At 32.7% G+C, this 5,487-nt stretch overlaps 1 pseudogene; it reads left to right on the top strand.

Moving 5' to 3' along the window:
- Positions 1 to 3,988: 3,988 nt before the first annotated feature.
- LOC100610668 (translation machinery-associated protein 16-like) lies at positions 3,989 to 4,768 on the top strand (annotated as a pseudogene).
- The last annotated feature ends 719 nt before the right edge of the window (positions 4,769 to 5,487 follow it).

Raw genomic sequence — 5,487 nt, 5'->3', positions numbered from 1 at the left:
TTTATTTCTTTCTCTTGCCTGATTGCTCTGGTCAGCACTCATAGTACTATGTTGTATAGAAGGTGAAAGTAAGCATTCTTATCTTTCTGTTTCTCAAAAGAATTGTTTCGAGTTTTTGCCCATTCACTATGACATTTGCTGTGGGTTTTTCATAGATGGCTCTTATTATTTTGATGTATGTTCCTTTGATGCCTAGTTTGTTGAGTGTTTTTATTATGTATGAATGAAGTATTTTATCAAAAGCTTTTTCTGCAAATATTGAGATGATCATACAGCTTTGGTTTTAATTCTGTGTATGTGATGAGCCACATTTATTGATTTGTGTATGCTGAAACAAACTTGCATCCCAGGAATAAAGCCTACTTGGTGATGGTGAATTAACTTTTTGATGTGCTGCTAGATTTGGTGTGCTAATATTTTGTTGAGGACTTTTGTGTCTATGTTCATTAGAGATATTAGCTCATAATGTTATTCTTTCAATGTGTCTTTGCTTGGTTTTGCCATTAGGGTGATGCTGGCTTCACACAATGGGTTAGACAGGATTTCTTTTTCCTGTTATTTTGAAATAGTTTCAGTAGAATTGGTACCAGCTCTTCTTTGTACATCTGATACAATTCTCTTGTGAATCCATCTGGTCTAAAAATTTTTTTGGTTTGTAAGTTTTGTTTTTAATTACTGATTCAATTTTGGGTCTTGATATTGGTTTATTCAAGGTTTTAATTTCTCCCTGACTCAATCTTGGGCAATTGTCCGTTTCCAGAAATACATCAATTTCCTCTAGATTTTCTAGTTTGTATGCATAGAGGTGTTCATAATAGTCTCCAAGTGATCTTTTATATTTCTGTTGGATTGATTCTAATATCCCCTTTGTCATTTCTGATTGTGTTTATTTGGATCGCTCTCTTTTTTTCCCTTGTTAATCTGGTTAGTAGTCTATCAATCTTGTTTATCCTTTCAAACAACCAATTTTTTTGTTTTACTGATTCTCTGTACAGATTTTTGGGTCTCAATTTTGTTAAGTTCTGCTCCAGTTTTGGTTATTTATTTTATTTTGCTAACTCTGGCATTAGTTTTGTGTGTGTTTTTCTAGTTCCTCTAGATGTTGTAGTGGGTTGTTAACTTCAGATCTTTCAAACTTTTTGAGGTAAGCATTTAGCACTATAAGCTTTCTTCTTAAGAGTTATTTTGCTGTATCCCAGATATTTAGGTATGTTGTGTCTCTGTTTTCATTTATTTCAAAGAACTTATTTCTGCCTTAGTTTTGTTGTTTACCCAAAAGTAATTCAGGAGAAGGTTGTTTAGTTTCCATGTAATCGTATGTTTTCTGGAGATATTCTTGGTATTGCTTTATATTTTTATTCCACTGTGGTTCAAGACTATGGTTGATATAATTTTGACTTTTCTTGAATTTATTGATACTTGCTTTATGGCTGAGCATGAGGTCAATCTTGGAGTATATTTTTTGTGTAAATCAGAAGAATGTGTTTTCCATGGTTGATGGGTGGTGATATGGTTTGGGTGCTCGTCCCCTTCAAATGTCATGTTTAAATGTTATTCCCAATGTTGGAATTTGGGCGTGGTACAAGATGATTGGATCCTGAGAACAAATTCTGGTGAAAGGAAAATAAATCTTGGGGCCCCCAAATTACTAAGCTAAGAAGAAAAGTCAAGCTGGGAACTGATTAGAGCCAACCTGCCTCCCATTCTATTCAAGGTCACCACTCTGCTCACTGAGATAAATGCATATCTGATTGCCTCCTTTGGAGAGGCTAATAAGAGAGTCAAAAAAATGCAACCATTTACCTCTGATCTACCTATGACCTGGAAGCCCCCTCACCACTTCGAGTCTTCCCACATTTGCTTTGAGTTTTCCCGCCTTTCTAGACAGAATCAATGTTCATCTTGCATGTGTTGATTGATGTCTCATATCTCCCTAGAATGCATAAACCAAATTGTTCTCTGACCACCTTGGGTACATGTTGTCAGGACCTCCTGAGGCTATGTCATGGATGTGCATCCTCAACCTTGGCAAAATAAACTTCCTAATAAACTGTGACCTGTTTCTGATTTTGGGGATTCACAGTTTCTAAATCAAGCCATTTCTGCTTTAATACTTGGTGCTTCTGAAATAGCAGCAATTTGTCCTAGCTGAAATATAGTAATGAGATTTAAAACATTTTTTTAAAAGGAGCTCAGTTGTTAAAAGTCAGCTTAATTAAAGGCTAACATCCAAGATGAGTGTGTGTGCGCGTGTGTTTGTATTTAAAAGGTCTTCATGTTTTGTTTATATTTTCTCTTTTTGGACCTTGTCTTTTTTGGAGCAAAAGTTCTTTTTCTTTTCAGTTGACTTAATTCTGTTTTCTTCATTAATAACTATTGCAACAGAGGCTACTCTGGGGATTTTTAAGAAAGAGGGTACTTCAGACACTTAGAAATGTCTTTGTTTAAAAAAAATTTTTTTAAGTGCATTGTAAAAACATCACACGGTCTAATCTCAAAATAATTCTCCCATTTTGGAGATCCAGGATTCAGTGTGGGCTCTACCCAGAGCTCAGAGATCCAGTTAAAAGATAGGTAGTCTCCATCTAAATAAAATTGGTCTCCTTATGCAATTATATGATAGATTTCTATAATTTTATGTTTGACTTGGCATCCATCTTTAATCTTTCTCCAGCACCACCAGACTTTTTCTCTGTGTACCTTATGATGTAAATTTTGCTATTTAATTTTCACTTGAGTTGTTTCCTTTAATATGCAAATTTAAGGCTATTTAGCTGACAACTGCCTAGGCTTCTGAAGCAGGTTATCAAGAATCTGAAAGCTTAAGATAGGAAGAAAAGTCTTTAGGAATCTATAAGGTGTACTTTCTATCAGCATACATCTATGTATTTATGTGTTGTGTACACAAAGATTCACTACTGAAAATATATAAAAGAACTCTAATTAAATGGCTTAAAGAAAAATAAAAGTGATTATATCAAATACTTTATCAAAAAATGAAAGACTATTCAAATGTACTTTCAAGTTTACATGACTTAAGTAAAATTTTTAATAAATCAGCTAGCTTTAAAATTATTGGTAAAGTAATATTATAAATGTATTAAGAATTGCTAGCATACATTTTTGTTTGCAATTATTAAGGAATTTCATACTTATCCCTGCCAAATACTATAAGGTGTCAAAATTTGGCATAGTGGTTACAAAACTATGAACCTAGCCCAAGACAATAATCTTTGCTTGTATAATCTTTAATAAATAAAACATTCATATTAGTTTAATAAAAATAGAACTATAAACTAAATTCCCCCAAAGTCCAGGAATGAACAAGGACAGGTTGGAGGTTAGAAGCAAGATGGAGTCACTTAGGTCATATTTTTTCCATTGTCTCAGTTAGAATTTTGCAGTGGTGAGCTTCAAACTTTAAATGATGACTATCACAGTTTTTATAAATAATCTAGATAAATGAATAAAATAAAATAATTAGATAAATATAATGGAATACAGACAAATGTGTCAGAATTTAGAATCTGAAGTTATATTAAGTTAAATAATAAATATCTTATTATTTGGGTATTTTCCAATAAAAATATATTGTAGGAAAACATTCTTTTTTTAAAAATTTCCTTTCTAAAAAGGTGAACAATTTTTATCTAATTTAAAGCTTATTTAAAGGTTATGTATAAAACAAGGTAAAAGGAACCAGGAAATATGAGAGATGTAAAGAAAGTTATAGAAACAAAGAGGTATCTTTTGGTAAGAACACTTAAAGAGAAATAATTTTATATGAGAAAGAATCTTGTATGGTGAATTTAGACCTAGAATAAAATGACTAGTTGTTTTTCACAATAAAAGGGTTCATAAAAAATAAAACAAAACAAAAACTTTTGGGGATTCAGCCCAGGTACTCGTGTGAGCTGCTGCTCCTGTGGTTCATGAGATTACCTGGGTCTAGAGTGTGGAGCTCCTCCGTGACAGCGAGGACATCACCATGCCTAAAGCATCAAAGGGAAAAAGTGCAGGACCAGAAAAAAAAAGTAACCCATCCATTTAGTAGAAAAGCAGCTCAAATTACGAGAGAGGCCCACAAACAAGAAAAACAGAAAATTGAAGAATGAAAAAGCCTTGTGTGAGGCTTTTTTCAACCTTATTTGTGAAAACCTGCAGTGGTTTCAAAATCATCTTGATCCCCCAAAAAAGGGATATTTAAAGAAAGATGCTTGTGAACTAATTGAAAGATATTAAAATCGATTCAACAGTGAGCTGGAGCAGAGTGAGTTACGTAACAGTATCAGGGACAGGCAGGGGAGGTGGCACTGTTCCCGGGAGACTGTCATCAAGCAGACGATGGAGCGGGAGTGAGAGCAGTATGAAGGATATGGTCTTGAGATTCCAGACATTCTAAATGCAAGTAACCTGTAAACGTTTAGGGAATGTGACTTTAATCTGAAGAAATTGCCAAACACTAACATAAGAAAAACTTGTGCTAATGATGCAATTCCCAAGAAGTGCAAGAGGAAAACTATTATAACTGTAGACCAAGATTTAGGGGAATTGGAACTAAACAATGAATCAAGTGACTCCGATGAGGAAATGACTGCAGTGGCATAATTGTCTTTGCTTGAATTAAAAATAAATAATTTAAGAGCTGCAAATTATATTCATTCATTACGGTACATAATTGTCAAGATAAAATAATTTCATATTGACATTCATTTATATGATGAGAGTTTAATTTGTAGTTTCAAAAATGGTGTTATGATATTTATTTTAAAATGAAGGTTGCTTTTCATTAAGTTGCTAAAATAGATAGACATGATCTACAAAAGCTGTTTAATCTTTTTCGTCTGAATTTTGGGCCGGAAGGGAGCAATATAACTAAGGACAAAAAAAGTTTTGTTTTTCTTGTGTATTTATGATCACCTAATTTCACATTTTGGGAAATGGACAGTAACCTGTTTCCTAAAAGATTCCTGTGGGTACTTTTTGAACTTTGATAATAGCAAAATTGTCTTTCAGTAATGTCACACTAATCCTTCTTTTAAGCATGAAATCCATTTTCCTTTTTTACAAAATAAGGGGAAATGTGATAAGAAATTTGTATACACTGGTGCATTATAGATTATTATTTATCATCTGAACGAGAGTTAAATGGTAAAAAAAAAATCAGTGGTGATTGTTATGTTGATCTTTCACAATTAATTTACCTTTTAACAAAGGGGATAAAGAGTTTCAGTTTACCTCCTTTTAATTGTATAATTTTTTTTGCTTTTTTATTGTGAAAAGTGATAGGTTTTATTTGTGGAGAGAGAACTAAAGATCAGAGAACCAGTGATTTTAATTATGTTACTTTTTCTTCTAAGAGATAAATTAAATTGACATATAATTCAATATTTTCAATATCATGAAAAGCATGAATGTTGTATAATTTTCTTCCTCAAAAAACTCGTTAAATGCAAGTATCCTTAACATGTTTTTAAAGGAGCACAA

The sequence above is a fragment of the Pan troglodytes genome, chromosome 9 (genome assembly GCF_028858775.2).
Source record: "Pan troglodytes isolate AG18354 chromosome 9, NHGRI_mPanTro3-v2.0_pri, whole genome shotgun sequence".
Taxonomy (NCBI): Eukaryota; Metazoa; Chordata; class Mammalia; order Primates; family Hominidae; genus Pan; species Pan troglodytes.
This window is presented reverse-complemented; position numbering and strand designations above follow the sequence as displayed.